The following is a 24,578-nucleotide window of genomic DNA, read 5'->3' on the forward strand; positions in this document are numbered from 1 at the left end:
GTATATCTATAAAAAGTTATTATTTTTTTAACACTGCTCATATTTGATCTAGAAACTTTATTCACAGTTTCCATCAACATTTTTTGCCAGATTTCACAGCATGATGGAATCCTGACAGAGTCTATTGTAGTTAGGTTGTTTTATGATGGTCTTATGATAGCCTAACATGTTCAGATACAGTGAAGGTTCAGTCTTAAAGGGAACTTGTCAGAAAGTTTTTACACCCCAAACTAATGTCATCTATGTAAATCACTGTAATGTTGAATAAATACACACCTTTGTTTAAGAAATCCTTGATTCCATTTGTAAGAAGTCTATTCGTGTACAAAAAAAATCCATGCTAATTTTTATACAGATGAGCTGCAAGTTCAGCAAGTATGGCACTGCAACTCTCTGGACTCTCTCCCTATTTCACCGATCTGCACCTATCAGTGACTGACATGTCACTATTGTCTCCCTCGCTCAAGAACTTCTTGAGAAGCGCATACGCTGTAAGGTCCCAATATCATTGCGAGATCCAGGCAATCAATCTGCGCATGCGCCACCCCAGGGAATGACGGCACCTGCGCAAGATCTCTGTCAGTGTGGAAACAACTCTTTCAGCCCAAAACCACTGATAGTTATCAACTAACTCACCATTTACTCTGTGACTCAACTATCAAGCCCCACCAAGCAAAAGAGTAAAACTGTCCTCTGCACCAAAGCAATTTCAACAGGCAAGATCTTCCCATAGCCTTCTATAGAATCCTAAAACACATGTCCCTATTTCTGATCCATCACATTCATTCATGACATTGTTCAGACCAACTCCACCCTAGTCCAGGACCTTGTGAGAACAATAGCTCACTTTGCCCAATGTCACCATACCTCCTCAATTCATGAGCTCCATCTCACAGGGATGTCAAAATCAAATATGCAGTGAGACAAAATTAAAAACTTGGACTGAGTTATGGGCCTAGCTTGATATTGATGACATTAATCCCATCAGAAAAAAAGGAGAGGGGGGTTGGCGTAATCTGCCTAGGGTAGGGAGAACCCCAATACTGCAGGAGAAATTAGGATTGTGGGGATGGTACAGTTATATGAAAAAGTTTGGGCACCCCTATTAATCTTAAGCTTAATGTTTTATAAAAATTGTTTCTTTGCAACAGCTATTTCAGTTTCATATATCTATATTTGAAGAGGGCTGTCCATGCTCAGCGACCATCAAACTTACCTGAACTGGAATTGTTTTGTAAAGAGGAATGGTCAAAAATACCTTCATCCAGGATCCAGGAACTCATTAAAAGCTACAGGAAGCGACTAGAGGCTGTTATTTTTGCAAAAAGAGGATCTTCTAAATATTAATGTCACTTTTCTGGTGAGGTGCCCATACTTATGCACCTGTCAAATTTTGTTTGAATGCAGATTGCACATTTTCTGTTAGGACAATGAACCTCATTTCAAGGCAGAAACATTACTGTGTCCAACAGTTATTAGATATATGAAACTGAAATAACTGTTGCAAAAAAAAACAATTTTTATAAAACATTAAGCTTAAGATTAATACCGGTGCCCAAACGTTTTCATATAACTGTAGATAGCAGTATACAGAAAATGCAAAGGGTATTGTGACTGACAAAAAGAAGGTAATATAATTAGAGAACATCAGAAGTCCAAAAACAGCACTGAAGCAATAATATTCAGGGAGTCTAGATGCTGGGGAGTAAACAAAAGGGTAACATCTCAATGCAAAGGGAAATGATAATACAGTACAAAAAAACAAAATGGAGATGACATGATGAAATAGAGAAATAAAATAAATCATGGCACAAGCACACCGGCTCAGTAGCAAACCTGTGCCCTGCTTGTGGAGGATGTAGATGGTAGTAGAAGCTATGCATGCTGAGATTATAGGCGAACCCAAGGGGAGTACGCGCCGATGTAGGGAGAAGAGGAGGGAACTTCCAGCTCAAGTGAAGGCGAGGAAATAGGGAGCGCGCTACTATGGGGTGCGTTGTAAACAGCCTTTTGGTAACCAGGGAGCATGCCGTACCGGAACCGTGTAATCTGTAGTCTTAGGGGTGCATCCGCTGTCTTCCAGAGGACCAGCTCTAATATACATTTTGGTATTTTCTCGCACACCAAATATTATTGCATTGCAGGCTAGATTTGGTCTGCAGACCTGAGTTTGACATCTATGCTTCTTCGTACTGTTACACTCGGTAATGTCACAAAAAAGTGCCCTCTGTTATCCTGCTGGAACTGCAAAAAAAATAATTATTAAAAATAAAGAAAATATGTAGTTCAGAAAAACATATATACAATGATGTATTCGGTACATATAATTAAAATCTTATTCTCACTAAACTTTAGTGCTTAAAGAAACATGCAACAAATAAAGGCACATAGGCAGTCCTATGTCTGAGACGATGGTTTGTTTTTTGTTTTGTTTTTAATATTCTCACTCTTTGGAGTATATCATAAAGTTGCCTACTCTCCATATTTTATAGCTATTGGCAATAACTTACATAAGTGTGAATGTACTATTTTTTAACCGTGCATTTTGACAAAAAAGAAAAAATGAAAAAAGTCGTTATTAAGTCAGTATTTTGATTAGTCAGGAGGAGCTGAAATAATAAGCATTACTAGGTATACAGTAAATGTACTACTGAGCAAATCAGTGCAGTGCATGTGATTTTACCATTTGTAGTCCGCAGTGGGCAGTCTTCTAATGGACTTTCCACATTAAAAAGCACACATCATTGGTCTCAGTGTCTCTGTCTGCTGCAATAATGCTGTATCAGGCCTTTCCCAATTCTATCAATACAATCTAAACTGCATTCCAAGAAGCTTCACAGAGACCTGAGTGCTAATGAAATGATATACTCACAACTGTGCTCCATGCTGACTTCAGCTGTACAATACACAAGAGGCCACTTGTTACTGGGATAAAAGCTTCATCCCTAATTTGGATTTGTGTACAATAAAATGCATTGGTCATTTCCCAAAAATCATCTGTGTAAATTCTAGTGGGAAGCCAAATAGTTTGCAATTAGCAGCTAGGTTATGAATGCTCAATCGACAGTCATAAAAATACAAATATTCACTTAGAGGTTTTAGATATTAATAAATATTTTCTCTATGTTTCTTTTTCTTATCTGTTTAATTCAGATATAGGACTATGAACTAGATATGGATATATATATATATATATATATATATATATATATATATATATATATATATATAAATTTGGCACAAAAAATGTTCCTCTTCCCGCTGAGAGCCTGAAATCCCTGTTTATTCAGATAGCTAGACCAGAGTCTAAAGAAATGTCCTACTTCAGTATTTAATAAAAACAAAGGTGACTGCACATTAAAATACTTTATACTTATCATCACAGAAACAAAAAATATATCCTATGCCTTGCAGTTTGCGTAGCGTAGCCTGCCAAGCAAATACATATGATGTCCTAAACTTAGCATGATTTTCTATTATAACCCATAGGCCCAGCACTGAATCATGTTTGCCTGTAGACTAGAGAGTGAGTTGATTCAAGGCAAATTGATTTCTCTTTAAAATTCCCCAAAAATCCAGATTTGTAAGAACCCAAATTTTGTTGCAACTTACTTTTAGGGCAAATCAAGCAAAATGATGGCCTACGTGGCACAAGTCTCTTTGTGGGTGCACTTGTTAATACTGTTGGCTTCTTACGGAAACAGATCCTGTCTTATGAAGACAGCAGCGTGAACAACAACACCCATACAGAGTCTCAAGCTGTAGCCAAGTTTCGGGATGGATTGAAAAGTTGTCCATCAAATCAAGCAAAATGATGGCTGCATTGACTGAGTCACTGTGTGGGTGTTCTTGTTTTTGCTGCTGTATTTGTACCTTTTGGAGAGATCTGCTGTCTTATGAAGACAACAACAGGAACAAGGACAATCACAAAAAGATTTAGACTATGACCGAGGTCTACAAGGGCTTGAAACATTGCCCTTTGCAGTTTAAATGGATATGATGCTGATATCCAAATAAGAACTATTTTTTTAACCTCATACTGAATGGTGTGGTTGTCTACTATATAGTCACTGGATATAATTCCTACCACAGAACTCCAGAAGACTGCCCTTTGTGCCAACCATCTAACTATTCCTCTTGTAGAAAGTAGCTCTCTCTATGTTAATGCTTATGGATGCCTCAAAGGTGCAAACTTCCTCATCCGGCAACACTTCCGCAAGCACTCTAGGAGAAAGATCAACACTATATGTAGAGAATCATGGATGTAATGTTGAATCTAGAGATGAGCAGACCGAGCAAAATTCGAATTTGTCTTGACTTATGGCTCTGAAGAGGTCTGAGAGTGTTCTGTGTAGACCTACTTAATATCACAATGTAATGATGTCACTACTTACGATATAACATTGTCAGCACATGTGTAGTACAATCTTGGGCCTCATGAGAACCAGAAGTTCTAGAGATTCATCACTTCTTGCTGATAAGAAGATGCGTTGAGGACCAGATTATTGACAGTGAGGAGGGACCATAGAAGTGAACAGTAAGGTGACTATTCATGTTTTTATTGTTTTTTTTAACCTTGTAATGGTTATGTTAGAGTTCAGCAGAATGAAAGCCAGTGAATCGCAAAAAAAATGAACATATTGGTCAAATTTTAAATATTTGAGTATAGTTCAATTGCATTTGAATAAATTTGCACAACTCTAGTATCTATAACTTTCTGCATGCTGTGTTGCCACGCATTTATGGATTGCTCTAGGAAGTTTTTGACAACTATATTTGAATCCTTGAGATATCTATAGCATGAGAGTAGATATAGTGAGCTTCTGTTAAAGGGGTTTTCTAGGTTGTAAAGAAAATTCTGCAGTTATATTCACTGTGACTGCAGACTGCACTAATGACAGTTGGCTGCTGGCCGTTGTTGCCTCACACAATCATTAATTGTCTAATTTTCTGTATTTTTAATGGTTTTGATGTTAGAAGGTATATTGATGACATATGCTTGAGTAAGCTCATTGGTGCTGAAACGTTGCATAGGTGAATAATAGTTTTATTTCACTGGACGTGCTGCCTAACTCTCCATATCTTTTGACTATTCATGACAATTGATCAACTCTTTAGAGGCACGCATCCCCTCTTTCAAATTGCCTGTGCTACTGCCTTTCCTTTAACTATCTTTGGTGACACATTAGATTCTTGACATATATACGGACTCTGTGGAAATACACTTCATAAATTTCATATATGATATTGCATTTTAGATGGTGTTTTAGGTTTGGCTAACAGATGTAAATCATTCAGCTGAGGTGATGAAAACTAAATCTCCGAGTACTAAAAAATACTCGGAGGTCACCCGAGCGTGCCCAGCAAATCTCGAGTAACAAGTATATTTGCTCATCACTACTATCTATCTATCTATTTATCTATCTATCTATCTATCTATCTATCTATCTATCTATCTATCTATCTATCTATCTATCTATCTATCTATCATTAAGAAAAAATAGGAACAGCACAAATCCTTTACTTATCTTCAGGTAAAAAAGCCTCCAAACAACCTGTCCACTGATTGTCCCAAGTCCATACAATTCAAAAAAGCAGGCAGCACTCCATATCCTTTGAATAATGTGCAGGATTTATTCAGACCCACATGTGTGGGCAATGTTTCGGCTCGAAATGAGCCTTTCTCAAGCCATCTATCTATCGATCTATCTATCGATCTATCTATCTATCTATCTATCTATCTATCTATCTATCTATCTATCTATCTATCTATTATAGATTTATAAGCTACACACTAGTGGTCAAATGGTAAAATCAAATTATATATTTTTCTTTATTATCTGCCTTTCCTCTCTAAGTTACTGCTTTTAGGCTGTGTGCACACGTTCTGGATTTTTGGCGTTTTTTTCGTGTTTTTTCGCTATAAAAACGCGATAAAAGTGCTTAAAAAATGCATACATATGCATCCCATCATTTATAATGCATTCCGCAATTATTGTGCATATGTTGCGTTTTTTTCCGTGGTAAAAAACGCAGCATGTTCATAAATTTTACGGATTTTTTGCTTTATTCCCGCTATATTATTACATCCCAGAACCTCCTGAAAAAAATGCAAAAAATCCGCAAAAAAAAGCGTAAAAAAAAGCTAGAAAAACACATGCGAATTTATTGCAGAAAATATCCTGTTTTGTTCAGGAAATTTTTGCAAGAAATCCTGACGTGTGCACATAGCCTTAACTATTTTCTTTTCACTCGGGTCATTGCCTTATATCAGTGTGAATGTACTCTGGTTGTTTCGGACATCATACACAAAGGAAAGGTTCTTTGTTTCCTTTGAAGTTATCCATCAGAGAATACAGAAAACACGGTGGATTGAGCATAATTGGGTAGGTGAAAGGGAATGGTCAGTAATCTAGGTCCTATAAAGTGTAATTAGACTCATAGGCAACAAACAACAAGAAGTAAAGCCAATTGTATTCCACTTGTCCACTGTGGCTCTGATCATCTTCAAATATTAGGCCAGTTCCCAAACTCTTTCCATTCCATATATCAATTCTAACTCAGCCTCTTGTTGTGTGTTCATTAGGCCTATCTAAAGCTCTTAGTCTATGAGATCTGAAGGAACATCGTACTTGTCGAGGTTTGATTTAAAACTTCTGAGCTAGCACTTGACACACCTGTAGATCATTCTCGTACCACAGTATTGGCACCTTTGCTGATCCATACATTTCATTTTATTTGATATTCAATCACAGACTAAGACTATGAAACTCCCATTCTGTAAAAATTCTGTAACAAATTGTTCTTTTGTACCAATGCCAACCTTTAAGACTTATATAAAAAAAACATAGCCAGGAAAAGTCTAGATAAAATTCAATGATGGCAAAATTAGAGACCCACTAATAAAACCCTATTTTCCTGACACTTTAAGTCAATGCAAAAATAATTGTGAGAATATAAAAGGTTTTTTATGGTCAATTATTCTTGTCTTTAGTAAGTATCTATAATCATAACCACCTCGGAATAGGTAATAATCTTCAATGGGCAGAAGGAAACTTCCCTGCAGTGCCATAAGACGGTAAAACGTTATCACTTTCATGCATAAAATATGCCAATATTGAAAGAATGCCGATGTTAAGGTCATGCGGTGAGACATCTTTTTCCAAGGTGATATACTAGGCAACTTTATTGGATTATGACAAACTAGCTGATTTGCATTACACATTGCTGGCAAGTGTACCAAGAAGACTTTAGTACCTTCTTGTGATGGGTGTTAAGATATCAGTTAAGAGCATTAGTCAAATTTTAAGAATAAGAGAACGATTTAAGGACTGTATAAAACACAAATTACACAAGGACAAATCACAATGAATATCAGGTTAATACAGGTTTTCTAAGAACTAAAGGAAATTATAAATGTCTTGGATAGATATAGGGCTATTCTAAGTGTATAGCAAAGGCTTTTAAATTTGACTATGGGTTTTAAATCAAGCAAGAATATGGCAGACTAGATGGTTCATCCGGTTCTACGTCCTATAAAATTCTGCAGATAATGTATTAATGGCAAAACAGTGAACAGTTATTATTCCGAAAAAGACACAAGTCTTCAAGGATGACATAAACTGTGCTTTAACACAAAGACCAGGGTGTGGAAGGTAGATAAAAAGCTTCATAGCAGCTACTGCGTGTATTATCTTTATCAGGCTATGTCACAAAGTATCAACAGTTTTCCTGAAATGCTCTTTCTTTCTCTTCTACATCCTCAAAGTTCTATAGTAGAGTTCAGACAAGTTCACGCCGTGATGGATTCCCACATCTTTACCACCTTTAAGTTTCTGTTCAATGTGGATATTTATGATATGGGCTTTAATAAAGTTTTAAATGGAATCCATAAGCATTAGAAGATTTACAGTCTTCCGTATGATCTATAAAAATGCCCTAACTTGTCCAGATCCTGCCTGTGCTATCATAACCATTTAAAAGGTTTATCTCTTCATCATAAAAGCAGCCTGGGTTTTATAGCCAATAAGTATGCTCCTTTGTTGCCTATTGCAATTGGAATAGAGATCGTATATAGGATATATATATATATATATATATATATATATATATATATATATATATATATATAGCCTGAATATATATGCGTACACATTTTTTTCTCCTTTATTTTATCTGAGGCAGGTGCATGTTGCTTGATAATTGATTACCAAAGTATTGTCTCCTTAACTAAACTAGGCCCTACTAATGATCAGCTAATTGACAAGGGTCTGACATCTAAGGAGCCATTGACCAGTAGAGGCTGCACCATGTCATAAAATGAAGGCTTTATTACACTGTAGTTGGTTTTTAATTAAAAAGACAACAGACAGGAAACAATGCTAGAATACGGGAGGTGAGTAGCACAGGCCTTGTATGCATCGGCACTACCTTGAGGTTCCCTGCGCATCTTGATTGTGGCTGAACAGTTCAATGCATCTTTATACCTTCAATATATTCTATCTATATTTGCCTTTCTATAGCTCCTGTAAAACCAGAGCTGTCAATCAAGAAAATGGGTGAGAGATATATGTGTAAAAAATAAGTTGGAAGGTGCACTGAACTGGTAGGCCATACCAAGAGACCACCGAGCAGCTCATTAGTATATATAAATAAAGAATACTTATTGGCAAACACCGCAATGGATTCGGACAGTAAAGGTAAGATTTTTAATACACCTATATCCACTACAAAGTTCTTGGTTTGATCAGTCATTTTGTGCCCTTTGAATTGTCCGACATAATAGGAATGATGCATGCTACATCCTAGACTGGTAGGCAGACAGGCCATTGATTTTAATGTTCATCTGAATCAGTGTTTTCCAAACTCGAATCCTCATGGCCCCCAACAGGTCTAATTCTCAAGAGTTCCTTAGTATTGCATAGGTTGCAAAGCATCAGGAATTCTCTCACCTATGCAACACTATGAGAATCCTGAAAACATGACCTGTCGGGGCCAGGAGGACTGGAGTTTGGGAAACACTTATCTGAATGATGGACACCACATATTGGACCTCTGCTGCCAATCCAGCAGCATAATTTAAAGGAATATATCAGTTCATTCAATTGACTCACAATCCATTGATACCCTTTTTTAGCTAGAAATTATGCTATTCTGTTACTTTATTAAGCAGAGTCCTGCTGTATTAATAAACTCACTTAAGATATGTTATGAAAATGAGGCTGGAAGTGGGACTGTGCACTTCCACTGCCTTGGCTTACAGCTTCATCGGTCGCCCTTTACTAAGTGATTGACAGTTAGTCTGCACTACTGCAGCATGTCAATCACCTAGTGGAGGGCAGAATTAAGCTGAGAGCGGAGCTGGCACCTCCGGCAGTGGAGGTGCTCTTTCCCCCCCGGGGTTCTTCCGGCCTAATTTGTGTTAAGCTTCCAAAGTTGACTTTTCAACAATATAGAAGCACTTTCTTAAATAACGTTACATAATTACTTATCTTCTCTGCCTATATAGTTAATGTCATGTAATCAGTTTAGGTTGAATGAACTGGTAGATTTCCTTTAAAAATTAAGACAAAGACAATTAATGTGATATACAGTGGGGCAAAAAAGTATTTAGTCAGTCAGCAATAGTGCAAGTTCCACCACTTAAAAAGATGAGAGGCGTCTGTAATTTACATCATAGGTAGACCTCAACTATGGGAGACAAACTGAGAAAAAAAATCCAGAAAATCACATTGTCTGTTTTTTTATCATTTTATTTGCATATTCTGGTGGAAAATAAGTATTTGGTCAGAAACAAACAATCAAGATTTCTGGCTCTCCCAGACCTATAACTTCTTCTTTAAGAGTCTCCTCTTTCCTCCACTCATTACCTGTAGTAATGGCACCTGTTTAAACTTGTTATCAGTATAAAAAGACACCTGTGCACACCCTCAAACAGTCTGACTCCAAACTCCACTATGGTGAAGACCAAAGAGCTGTTGAAGGACACCAGAAACAAAATTGTAGCCATGCACCAGGCTGGGAAGACTGAATCTGCAATAGCCAACCAGCTTGGAGTGAAGAAATCAACAGTGGGAGCAATAATTAGAAAATGGAAGACATTCAAGACCACTGATAATCTCCATCGATCAGGGGCTCCACGCAAAATCCCACCCCCTGGGGTCAGAATGATCACAAGAACGGTGAGCAAAAATCCAAGAACCACGCGGGGGGACCTAGTGAATGAACTGCAGAGAGCTGGGACCAATGTAACAAGGCCTACCATAAGTAACACACTACGCCACCATGGACTCAGATCCTGCAGTGCCAGACGTGTCCCACTGCTTAAGCCAGTACATGTCCGTGCCCGTCTGAAGTTTGCTAGAGAGCATTTGGATGATCCAGAGGAGTTTTGGGAGAATGTCCTATGGTCTGATGAAACCAAACTGGAACTGTTTGGTAGAAACACAACTTGTCGTGTTTGGAGGAAAAAGAATACTGAGTTGCATCCATCCAACACCATACCTACTGTAAAGCATGGTGGTGGAAACATCATGCTTTGGGGCTGTTTCTCTGCAAAGGGGCCAGGACGACTGATCCGGGTACATGAAAGAATGAATGGGGCCATGTATCGTGAGATTTTGAGTGCAAACCTCCTTCCATCAGCAAGGGCATTGAAGATGAAACGTGGCTGGGTCTTTCAACATGACAATGATCCAAAGCACACCGCCAGGGCAACGAAGGAGTGGCTTCGTAAGAAGCATTTCAAGGTCCTGGAGTGGCCTAGCCAGTCGCCAGATCTCAACCCTATAGAAAACCTTTGGTAGGAGTTGAAAGTCCGTGTTGCCAAGCGAAAAGCCAAAAACATCACTGCTCTAGAGGAGATCTGCATGGAGGAATGGGCCAACATACCAACAACAGTGTGTGGCAACCTTGTGAAGACTTACAGAAAACGTTTGACCTCTGTCATTGCCAACAAAGGATATATTACAAAGTATTGAGATGAAATTTTGTTTCTGACCAAATACTTATTTTCCACCAGAATATGCAAATAAAATGATAAAAAAACAGACAATGTGATTTTCTGTATTTTTTTTTCTCAGTTTGTCTCCCATAGTTGAGGTCTACCTATGATGTAAATTACAGACGCCTCTCATCTTTTTAAGTGGTGGAACTTGCACTATTGCTGACTGACTAAATACTTTTTTGCCCCACTGTACATGAGCAAATTGTTACCTAGTTGTACTCTATTAAATGGATTTTCTGGAGGTTAATATTGATTACTTATTATTCATCGTTGATTACCTATCATTCAACACAGTGGCAGCCATTTCTTTGGTTATGTATTAGTTGGAAATCCACTTTGACAGAATAGTTAAAATACCTGTGCAAAAAAAAAAAATAAAATATATATATATATATATATATATATATATATATATATACAGATATCAACACATATAAGACATTAAGTAAAAAGCTAGAGTCTAAGCTGAGTGTAAACATTAGATACAGGGATGCATATACATCAGAGCTTTTCTTAAACCTTTTTAGTCTTCTTACTTCAGGTCAAATAAACTTCTCCGGCATAATATGACCCATCACCTGCGGAGATGTTTGAACCTTGGTTTCAGATGCCGGACAGATGACCGATGCATTTGTAATTTAACTGGCTGGGGAAGTCAAATTGTGATGAGAGGCTTTTCTTGTAATCTTCTTAACATCTTCATGCTGAAGTGCTTGTGAAGTGGAAGCCCTGTTGTCTGTGAGTACTGGGGCTGGAGGTTAATGCAGGAGCATGAAGTATCCTACTGTATGTCTGACCTGATAAACATTCATGTGGACACAGACAGAGCTATTCATTACCTTCTGAGCCAGAGATGAGCTGAACTCTTACCAATTGCAGCTTGTTAATATTGTACTGTAATCCCAGTTGTCTGGCACCATAAATCTCAACAACAGTTGACATATCCATACAGGTTATGTAAGCCAGGCAGCAATATCTTAAAAGTCAGTAAAAGAGCCTAAAGATTTGTCAGTGGGTACTTATAAATGTTGTTACCCCAAAATACCCTGACACACATTAAGCCAATAAAGTTAATTTGCTTAACTTAAGCCCAAAAATGTGATTTGCACTGAATATATTCATTCATTCAAATGAGAATCGACTATACATAATTATGGCCTGAAGTCTCTGCTGACCCTGGAGCATAATAAGCATGGTTAAAACAAATAAAAAATAAATAATAAGAATAAATTTATAATCACCCAGTTCTCACCTGTCCGTCTGCACAGCCCAACTCTAGTCCTGTCGTCTTCCTCGGTCCAATTAGTGCTCTTCAAGAGCATCTTTCGTGCCACCACCAATCATAGTATTTTGCTAGATTTTATTACTGCAATTCATAAAATATTTTGATTCAATTAAGTCTAAATTTTCTGTAAAATTTGAGGCCAACTCAATTCACCTTGAAACATCATACTCATCTCTAGTCAAGATTCATTTTAAAATGTTACTAGTTCATTAGAATCGAAACTTTTGAACCTGCTTTTATTCTTTTCTGGTTTCAAAATAACAATTTCTATACAGTATACTCTTACTGTAGACAGAATTGATAAAGCGAAGCCGCCAGTTCAAGAAATTAATCTGCTAGAAAGACTGAAGAATTAATGAATAGCTGCAAATGACATCTCTACTTTTGGAGGAACCAGCATGGCTATACTGTACATTGAAGGGAATCTGTCACCATTTTTTTTGTTACGTTTCCAGAGATGTATCCCTTACTAGGCTTCTTGTTCAGTTTTCATAATATCACTCTGCTGCAGACCTGACATTTCTCTGAATGCTTAGCTCTTTATAACAGTTCCACACCAGTGATTGGCAGCTTTCTGTGTATAGCATACATTGGCAAAAAGTTGCTAATCGGTGGTTGGTGGGGTTTATAGAGAACGGGAGGGCTACAGGGCACAAGACAAACTAGTCCTCTATTTTATTGAAACAACACACAGCTTTGTAAGCAACATATGTTTGGAATCAAGGTCTATTGGTGACCCACGATCACATTGCTTGGGTGACAATGGGTGGTTAGAACAGCATGGCTAGAACAGCACACTTCCTGGGCAGTGCACTGGAAATTCCACTGTCAGAGATTGACAGCAGCATTTAAGACGTTAACAGCTACAGGTGGAGCTCCACTCAATTTGTGGTTGTAAGAGGAAGATGATGGCTAAATAACACAACTATCATTTCCTAGAAGAGATGTGGGCTTGCATCAAAGAAATTGACCCAGCATATGACATAATAGCACATTATATTTTGGTAAAAGGTTAGAAGTATACATGAATGGATCAATGGAGGATTTCAAGTTGAATTTCCTGAAATTTGTAAATTTGAACTTGTCCAGCGTGCATTTCCCACAGTGCCGACTTGTCATAGAGCAGTCAAATTTTATTTTGCATTGCCGTGTGAACCTGCCCATAATGGCCTGCAGCTATGACATATAGCAGATAGTCATACCTTGTACAGTATTGGTCAGTACCTGGGTCTTCACAGATCAGTGGCAGTGGAGCACAGTTTGTACAGCAGAGTAGCTTTCAATCTCCAGAGTCATGGGCCAAATCTCTATCTCTCCTGTAGAGTCTAAACTCTTCTGGTCAGTAGGAGCCTCTTACTACTCCTGTAAAGTATAAGATGTTTTGGTCAGTGGGGTCCCCTTTTTCTCTCTTTCATCTGTAAAGTGTAAGCTTTTATGGCCAACAAATTTCTCTCTCTCTCTATCATCTCTCCCACGTGTATTTAATGAGCAATTACAAGATTCCCAGTATTGAGATTAGCTAAAGTGAGTTCGCTGCAAATCGAATTTTGGGGAAAAATTTGGCAAAGACTGCAAATCTGAATTTCAAAAGATTCACTCATCTCTAGATAGAAGGATATTTTGACAGTCAGAGAAGCTTCGAAGAAGTTTGCAGAGTTTTATGCACAGAGCAACAATACAGCACCACAGATAATAATAATAATTTTTATTTATATAGCGCCAACATATTCCGCAGCACTTTACATTTAGGCGGGGACATGTACAGACAATAAATTCAATACAAGTTAAAACAATTTGAACAGTGACATTAGGGGTGAGGTCCCTGCTCACAAGCTTACAATCTACAAGGAAATGGGGGGACACAATAGGTGAAAAGTGCTTGTTATTTCAGGTCTGGCAATTATAATACATAGGGATTTTCATATAAAGCTGCATGATCCGGTCATCAGTCCGTGTGTTTAAGTGCAATAGTCAATATCAAGAGCAGCTATCATGTGCATGGAGGGTGTGGAGACAGATGAATAGTAGGGTGCAGATTCAGAGTAATATTTGGAAGGAGGGAACAGGGCAAAGTTAGTTTACTGAGTAGTTGATGTGGTAGGCTTGTTTGAAGAGATGGGTTTTCAAAGCGCGCTTGAATAGGTTGAGGCTAGGTATCAGTCTGATCGTCTGGGGAAGTGCATTCCAGAGAGCTGGTTCAGCATGAAAGAAGTCTTGGAGATGGAGGTGTGAGGTTCGGATTATGGGGGATGTTAGTCTTAGGCCATTTGTAGAATGGAGGGCACGTGTAGGGCGATAGACAGAGATGAGAGAGGTGATATAAGGCAGTGCAGAACTGTGGAGAGCTTTGTGGGTGAGAGAGATTAGTTTATACTTGACCCTGTAGCGAATGGGTAGCCAGTGTAATGACTGGCACAAGATGGAGGCATCGGTGAAGTGGCTGGATAGAAATATGACCCTGGCTGCCGCATTCAAGATGGATTGAAGAGGAGAATGTTTGGTAAGAGGGAGACCGATCAGAAGAGAGTTGCAGTAGTCCAGACAAGAATGAATAAGAGCGACAGTAAGAGTCTTAGCAGTTTCAAAGGTGAGAAAAGGTCAGATCCTGGAGATGTTTTTAAGATGCAGGTGATAAGAGTGAGTGAGTGATCGGATATTAGGAGTAAAGGAAAGTTCAGTGTCGAATATGACCCCAAGACAGTTGGCATGCTGCTTGGGAGTTATGGTTGAACCCTCCAGGGTAATTTTGATGTTGGGTAGAGTAGGGATAATAGAAGGGAGAAACACAAGAAGTTCCGTTTTGGAGAGATTTAGTTTCAGATAGAGGGAGGACATGATGTTAGAGACAGCAGACAGACAATCATTGGTATTTTGAATTAGGGTAGGGGTGATGTCAGGGGAAGAAGTGTATAATTGGGTGTCGTCAGCATAGAGATGACACTGGAACCTAAATCTGCTGTTTGTCCAATTGGGGCAGTGTATAGAGAGAAGAGGAGGGGGCCTAGGACTGAGCCTTGCAGAACACCCGATAGTAAGGGGAAGAGGAGAAGAAGAGGAGCCGGCAAAAGATACAGTGAAGGAGTGATCAGAGAGGTAGGAGGAGAATCATGAGATGGCTGTGTCCTTGAGGCCTATAGAGCAGAGCATAGTGAGGAGGAGCTGGTGATACACAGTGTCAAATGCGGCAGAGAGATCCAGGAGAATCAGCAGGGAGCAATGACCTTTGGATTACTGTTATTAGATCATTGGAGACTACACATGAGCGTGTTGATTCACAGGACTCCAGTCAAGCGCCCAGATCAGTGTAACCTGGCAGCTACACAGGAAGCCTATCTTCTGATGTCCCTCGCGAGGCTTTTAAATAGCTGGAGTTGTTGTGACATCATCTGTGAGTCACATCATTCAACCACAACAAACCAAATGCCATGCAGTGATTGCTAGTAGGTAAAAGATTTGCGGGCCTTCTCTTTGGCTGCCAGATAACCTTGATCTGGACACTAATCGGTCCGCTCATTTCTAAACAACACTAATACAGAGCTATCCTATATGGGTAGCAAACTGAAGTTCCCATCATGCATTAATGATATCTACTGGAGGCTGTCCACCCTTACCACTGCTGGAAAGCAAGTCTCCACTACATTGCATGCTATTCTACCTCACTGCTGAGTGGCACTCTTCCATAACTCCTAGTGGTAGAAATGTGTATGCATGACTAGTAGTGTTGAGCATTCCGATACCGCAAGTATCGGGTATCGGCCGATACTTGCGGTATCGGAATTCCGATACCGAGATCCGATACTTTTGTGGTATCGGTAATCGGTATCGGGATTAATATCAATGTGTAAAAGAAAGAATTAAAGTAAAAAATAGGGATATACTCACCTTTCCGGCGGCCCCTGGACTTTACCGCCGTAACCGGGAGCCATTGTACCTAAGAATGTGCGCTTGAAGGACCTTAGGTGATGTCACGGCTTTGTGATTGGTCGTGTAGAGGTCACGCGACCGCTACACGACCAATCAGAAGCTGCGGACGTCTTCTAAGGTATTTCAAGCGCTTGAAAGACCTTAGGTGACGTCACGGCATCTAAGGCCCTTCAAGCGCGCATTCTTAGGTACAACGGCTCCCGGTTATGGCGGTAAAGTCCAGGGCACATCAGAGGGTGAGTATATCCCTATTTTTTATTTTAATTCTTTCTTTTACACATTGATATGGATCCCAGGGCCTGAAGGAGAGTTTCCTCTCCTTCAGACCCTGGGAACCATACAGGATACCGTCCGATACTTGGTGTCCCATTGACTTGTATTGGTATCGGGTATCGGTATCGGATTAGATCCGATACTTTGCCGGTATCGGCCGATACTTTCCGATACCGATGCTTTCAAGTATCGGACGGTATCGCTCAACACTAATGACTAGCAAACCAATCTATAAGCATTATACTCTGGGCCCATGAATGATAACTGATATTGTGGGAAACTTTTGAAAGGCTTTAATTGTTGTATAGAGAGGATTTATACTTTTTATTGTAATGAGTCAATGAGAAAGCCAAGCATTTATCTGGCAAATGCTACTAGGAGGTCTGGGGGGCATTGAAAATATTGTACTAGACAGAAAAAGTGCTGAATGCAAGGAGAACAGCATGGGGAAGGCCACTGGAAGCATCTGTGACTCCCAGATCACTTTACTCCACTTTAAGGACTTACAATAAAGCATTCAAAATTGACAAGAAATTCGAATTTACAGGAAAAAAAATGTAAAGAAACATTTTTTCCTGTATAATGACCTGTATAGAAGGCACAATTTAAAAAGGATTTTAAAAAATAATTTATGCAAACCAAACGTAAATGTTTTATTAAAAATTTGAAATTTCAGTGTCATTTATGAAGGAAGGAAGAAGTGCCAAAAACTATAGACACAAAGGGACTCAGAGACATCCTGTATTAGACATAAAGGAGGGCCTCATACACATTCTATTCAAATTGTAATGTGGTGGTACTCCTAGACTTATAATGGCTACGCACTAAGAGCAAATCCTGCCAAAAATTACAACCAGGGTCATCCATGCACCCTTGAAGGCACCAACTGTAATTCTCACTCAAATATTGTGAACAAAGTGTAGTTGTGTTACTCTGACACTCATGTAAGCTTGGCACACAGTGCAAAGTCTGTCAATAATTACAAGCAGGGTTATCCATAAATCCTTGAAGGCACCAACTAGATGGCCTCAGAAAAAAAAAATAAAAAAGAGGAGGTGTGGTACTTCTACACTCATAAAGTCTTTGCAGAAATTGCAAAGCCTGGAAAAAATATAATTATGGTCATCCAGTCATCACTAAAGCCTAGAAGGCAACAACTGGAGAGCCTCATTCACATATTGAACAATAAAACAATAAAAGCACTTTTTGTGATGTTGTCATCTAGTGGTGTGGAAAACTCTTATCTAATGCAGGGATTCATAGTATCATAGAATCATTGAATCTTAGCGTTGCAAGGGACCTCAAGGGTCATTGTGTCCAACCCCCTGCTCAATGCAGCTCAGGATTCAGTAAACCATCTCAGACAGATGACTGTTCATCTTCTGTTTGAAGACATCCATTAAAGGGAACACTCACAAACACTTGTGACAGCCTGTTTCACTTAATGATAACCCTCACTGTCAAAAAGTTTTGTCTAATATCTAATCTGCATCTTCTACCTTTCAGTTTCATTTCTTTGCTTCTCGTGTTTCCATTTGAAAGTTAGAATAAGGATGATCCATCAACACTGTGACATCCCTTCAATTATTTGTAGACAGCTATTAAGTATCCTTTTATCCTTCTTTTTTGCAAGCTAAACATTCCCAGATCCTTTAATCGTTCCTCGTAGCACATAATTTGTACTCCTCTCACCATCCTGGTAGCCCTTTTCTGTACTTTCTCCAGTTTTTCAATGTATTTTTTAAAATGTGGTGCCCAGAACTGTACAAAGTATTCCAGATAGGGCCTGCCAAGGAGGAGTAGGAGATAATTACTTCACTTGATCTAGATTCTATGCTTCTCTTAATACATCTTAGATCTGTGTTTAACTTTTTGCTGTTGCATCCCACTGTTGACTCATGTGCAGTCTGTGATCTATTAGTATACCTTTTTCACACATGCTGTTGCTTAGTTCTGTTCCTCCCCTTCTTTAGATGTAATTTTTATTTTTCTTGCCCAGATGTAGAATCTTGCAATTTTCCCTGTTAAATACCATTATATTATTTGATACTAATTGTTATCTAAATATTTCTGAATCCTTTCTCTGACTTCTCTAGTGTTAGCTATCCCTCCTAACTTTGTATCTTGTGAAAATTTGATTAGTTTACCTTCAGTTCCTATATCTGGATCACTTATAAAATTGTTGAACAACACTGGGGCCAGGACAGAGCCTTTTGGTACCCCATTTAAACACTCTTCCATTTATTACCATTGTTTGGAGTAATGAATATTCTGAATATTCATTTCTCTTTAGTATCGGCACACGTGACCGCCGGCCCCAGCAGGAAGCAGGAGGCTGACAGTGAACGCTACTGAAGAGGAATGGATATTCACCGTGATCTCTGATGAACACCCGGTGAGTATTTTGGCAGCTGTGCTCTGCTTGTGAGCAGCACATGATGTCCCTGCTCCCTGCCATGCGCTGCTTACAGACATTATGCAGCTGCTGGCACCAGAGAAGGACGCTGCGACTGCGAGGGAGCAGAGGAAGGTAAGAGTAAAGGTTTGTTTTCTTTATCTTTTCTGATGGGGCCATGGATTCCAAGACTAGGATAGGGCCAATCATGCCAGCAAGGGGATGGGGCCAATCAATCATACCAGGAACTGGATAGATCCAATCAATCATACCAGGAACTGGATGCGGCCAAACAATCATACCAGGACCTGGAAGGGGCCAGTCAATCATACCAGAAACTGGATGGGGCCATGTATACCAGGAATGGGATGGGGCCAATTAATCATACCAGGAACTGGATGGGGCCAATCAATTATACCAGGAACTGGATGGGGCCAATCAATCGTACCAGGAACAGGATGGGGCCAATCCATAATACCAGGAACTGGATGGGGCCAATCAGTCATACCAGGGAAGGGATCGGGCCAATCAATCATACCAGGAACAGGATGGGGCCAATCAATCATACCAGGAATGGGATGGGACCAATAAATCATACCAGGAACAGGATGGGGCCAATCAATCACATCAGAATACGAATGGGGCCATGCATACCAGAAAAGGTATGGGACCATGCATACCAGAATAGGTATGGGGCCATGCGTACCAGGATGGGGATGAGGGCATTGCATACCAGGATAGGAATGAGGGGACCATATTTACCAGGATAGGTCATCTTAAGTACAGAATTGACCACATTTTTTGCTTCAGTTTTTTTTTTCCTAATTTCCTCCTCTAAAACCTAGGTGCTTTTTATGGCCTGGTGCGTCTTATAGTCCAAAAATACAGTACATACTTGCTGTTTAATAATTTGTTCAAAGATATTTCCTGGTATAGAAGTAAGGCTCACAGGCATGTAATTTCCAGGCTCCATCTTCTTTCCTTTCCCATTCCGTTCATCAAAAGCCAAGAGGTGGACATCCAGACAAAATATTGTAGTCAAAAAGTCATCTCATCAAAAGGTCTATCAGTTCTGGTGCAACAAACACGGCAGTGGAGGTGGCTTATATGCTTAGTAATAGTGAGGTTACAGACGTCCGTGCAAACACTATGCAAAGCACGTTACACAAATCTGGAATGGTGGCCCAAAAAAGGTTAAGAATCCTCAATTTCAATATTGTCAAAAGTACAAAAGTAGACAGTAGAAGATTGGAACCAGGTGATTTGAAGCGATGAGATGATAGTCAATAGACTAAGCTCTGATGGGTGCAAATGGTTCTGGAAGAATCAAGGGAAAAATGGCTAATGGACTGGGAAAATAAAGGAAATGTCATGCTCAGAGGAGGAAGCTTGATGGTATTGGGTGGTTTCACAAACAAAGGCCTTGGAAAAATTAACCATGATCGATTGTGGTCTCAGTGTAAAGCTATGTATGAGTATCCTACAAGACAAGGTTCTTCGTACACTTGAGTACTATGGTATGAAAAGGGCGACATAGTGTTCCAGCAGGACAACATCTTGAAGCATAAGTCAAGATTGGAGAAGAAATAGTTAAATGACAATGAAGTAGAGGTGCTGGATTGGACCCACTGTCCCCAGACCTCAACCCAATTGAACATTTGTGGGTAGAGTTGAAGAAAAAGCTGTTTACATAACCAAGTGACCAATATGCACCAACTTTGAGAACCAGTAGAAGAGTCCTGGGATCCGATTTCGGTCAATACATGCTTGAATCTGATAGAGAGCATGCCCAGAAGAATTCAGGCAGTTTTGAAAGCCAGTGGTGGATGTACAAAATAATAAAAATTCAAACTTTAAATTTTTAGGAGCAAAACAGTAACAATGCAGTCACATGACAAGAATATGTATAACTAATCATGTGAATAATAAGATTTTTATATTACTGACATGGCAGTTGGTTTTTATAAGATTCTATGTAGAAAGAAGTGGAAAGTGGGTCAGAAGAGCTCTGTCTCCAGTTCTTCCATCCTCCCTGGCCCAACTGTCTGTAATAGCGTCTTGTGAGTAGTAATTGCCAACTCCTATCTCAGTAATAAAAAAATAGAACATTTAGAGAATTAATGATCAGTCCAAGAGAAGAAAGAAATTGATTTGTCTGATAAGATAAATTAAAAAGTTGCTTATTTTCATGTGTACTATTGATTAATTAAGTAAAAATTAAAACAACGGTTACGTTTTAATCATTAGTTTTTGGAAACTTTGTATAGATACCTAACATTGTTCTCCTGGCATATAACATTGATAACCATTGAACAGAGCTGTGCTGTACAGTATTGCTTATTTTGTACCCCCAGCCTCCTATGAAGCTGAAAACAACTAATCGTGGGAGTTACAAATGTCAGACTCTCACTGATTTGATAATAATGATTTATACTTAGTAGAGATTAAAGAATCAATTTGAGAATCATCAAATTTTTCTCAAATTTTTCAAAAAATGTGAATTGCACCAGAATCTGAATTGTGGGTGATTCTTTTTGCAAATCCAGCAATATAGTAGCAGTCTGGTAACTATTTTGTTGATATATAGATAGTCATGGAGAGGTTATACTCAATTTTCCTTGGCGTTACCCAAACCTTGTCCCCTCTCAGTCAGTCTTCTGATCAGCTCTTCTATCGTTTCTGTGTTCTAGCTGTGTCTTCCATTTACAAATCCCATGCCATCATATGACGTGCATCATGCTTTGAGTGACAACTCGGATCCAAGTCCGTGACATGTGTTGCACTCCATGTGATTGCATGGGGCCTAGTAAATGAAAGACCTGGAATCAAGATGAAGATGATAGGAGAGTTGAATTGAGGCCAGGACACCCAAGATATGAACTGAGAGGGCCACGGACAGGTGGCTAAAACATTTTTTAACCACTTATTGGCCATTCAATTTGCATCACAATTTTTCAATACAAATCAAATTTTCCCCATGAATTGAGCAAATCTATCCATATCGAATTCCAGAAGATTCGTTCAACTCTTGTCCTAAGTATAAGTCATCAATATTAGATGCCTGGACAAAAAAAATAAGCATTTTATAATTCTTTTTACAATTTTAAAGTATTGTAAGAGATGTTTCAGATACTTTTACAATTTATTTCTATAGATCAGTTTAATTTTCCCATGTATTTAGTGGTTAATGTACTATACAATATATTGATTAAGGATCATATATGCAGCTCTTTCTAACTTATTGCAGAAGAATAACTCATACTGTAACCTTTGGGAAAAATTGACATTTTATAACATTGATTTAAATGTAAGACATCACATTAACGATCCAAAGAAATATACATGTAGTAATTTTCCGATCCGCACTTAATGTTAATACCATTTTATGCAATTTTTGTTTTTTAGCATGGTGAAAAACTGTGGAGTAAAATTTCAGTGCCTTCTTTATGATTCTTCTGTTGTGTAAGAAAAGGTTTCCTTATTCATTTTTGCAGTCAGCATACACTTAGCATTTACTTTGAGATATAATTGACAAGGCAAAAGACACCTGCTTGAAAACAGGACCCATAAATCAGAAATAATTTCCAAAATTGGTTGAGTGTGGGAAGCTTTGAATAAGCAAACATAGGTAAAAATCTCTTTATTAGGGCTGACAGAAATCGCAAATGTCAGCGAAGTATTTTATAATATATGTGGTGAGATTAATTTTGTGGTCGTTGATTTGCAAGGTGGACCCGCTTCATTTTTGTCTTCTGCATTCTAACAAGTCTGTTTTTACAAACCTGCAAAGAAGCAAATTTCTTTAATTGATGAATAGTCACTCTGAAAGGTTATTCATTTTATTTCTTTTTTCTATCCTTCTTTTTGACTTTTGTTTTACATTAATGAATAGAAACGCTATTACTAATTATGCGTCTCTTCCCCTTACGGAAGTTTTTGGCAGTAAAATATAGGCGCTCTGAGCTCTTCTCAATGAGCTATTAGGAAGCTTGGGTGTGTAAGGATGTCCTGTAGGCTTTACCTGACATTTAATTAGCTAACCAAGCATAGCGGATCTAGCTAGTGAAACTAACAATGCAATTCTCATGCAACAAGAGAAAGAAATTCGCTGTGCATCAGGGCCTCTTTTTTTGAAGATCACTTGTGAGAAAATTATGAGTGCAGATCATTTAATTTTAGTCATTGTAGTACAATTCCATTTATTCCCACATGTGTTTAGCATATCTTGCAGCAATACACAATCAAATTTCACCTTCCCAGACAAATTATAGACAATTTTATTGTAACATTGGGAACCTGGACAAAACAACTTAACTTAAAAGGGTTGTCTGACCTTAGGGTGCAAGTCACTCTATGTGACTACAGACTTATAAATTCTTACAGCGTGTGTACTGCTCACATTGAGCATTCTTCGGTGCTGGGAGCAGGCGGTCATGGGACCACAAGTATGTGATTTGCATAGTTCTGACAATATACCAACTAGACATGTCTGGTCTCGCTAAATACACTCACATAGGGCGAGGCCGTATGCATCCAGTTGGTAAGTGACCTCATGTATGTAAAAAAATACTTGTGATCATGTGTCTGGCACTGGAGCATCCCCTTTAATGGATTTATTACCTTTGGCCTGATTAAACGCCAAGACCCGAGCACTCCAAGGCAGCAATGCAGATTATGAAGTTATGTACTTCTGCCTGCTTCATCACATTTCACTCAATCAGGCACCATGTTGTCTTTACTATAGATGATCAACAATGGCCAGCTGGATTATATGAATTGGCAAAAATCTGATCTAAATCTAAGTTCACATGGCAGTATTTTGGTCAGGATTTCACATCAGTATTTCTAAGCCAAAGTGAGGAGTGGAAGGAAAATGCAGAAGGGGTGACGTGTTTCTATTATACTTTTCCTCTGATTTTTCCTCTGCTGGTTTTGGCTTAGAAATACTAATGTGAAATAATGACCAGAATACTGCCATATGAACGTAGTCTTAGGCTTTGCTCAATTGATCGTTTTTTACGTACATGTTCCGTGTCTCTCACGGATAGAACATGTTGTCATATAATCTTTGACACTGTTGTGTTTCCGCAAAAAATCACTAAGACATATCCTTTTTGGATTTGTGTCAAGGATAAAAATGACCCACACAAAAAAATCACAAACAGCACATATTGCTATGAGTGTGCAGTTTGAGTGCTGACTGTGATTAACACAGACACGTATAGGAGAATATTTCCAATTTATTTATTTTAAAATATATTTAAATCATTGATGAAACTCTGATGATAAAAACTGAACATGTAAATTGCCTCTTCCACATGCTTCATCTGGCTGCTGCACTGATGCCCTTGGCCCATATGCCCACCAGGTCCTTGGGCTTTGAGGATCCTCCTCACTGTGTGAGCCCGCTATACATTAAACACTCTTCCTTTTAGTTCTGAAATTTTGCTTAATTTGAAGATATTCCTATGTAAAATACTAGTAGAAGATGGTAAAATATGACTTTAGATGGCTACAGGAATATACAATCCTATTTATAACAATTGTTTTTTGTAATTAGACTAATTTAGCTAAAATAAATAAATGGTCTCTAAATATGTTTTATTTCCTTTTTTTTCTTTTCAGTTAATTCACTCTTTCCCTGAAAAGTTGAAGGCATTTTGGCGAGTCAGTACATGATAATGGTTCCTAGAAGG

The sequence above is a fragment of the Ranitomeya variabilis genome, chromosome 5 (assembly GCF_051348905.1).
Source record: "Ranitomeya variabilis isolate aRanVar5 chromosome 5, aRanVar5.hap1, whole genome shotgun sequence".
Classification (NCBI taxonomy): Eukaryota; Metazoa; Chordata; class Amphibia; order Anura; family Dendrobatidae; genus Ranitomeya; species Ranitomeya variabilis.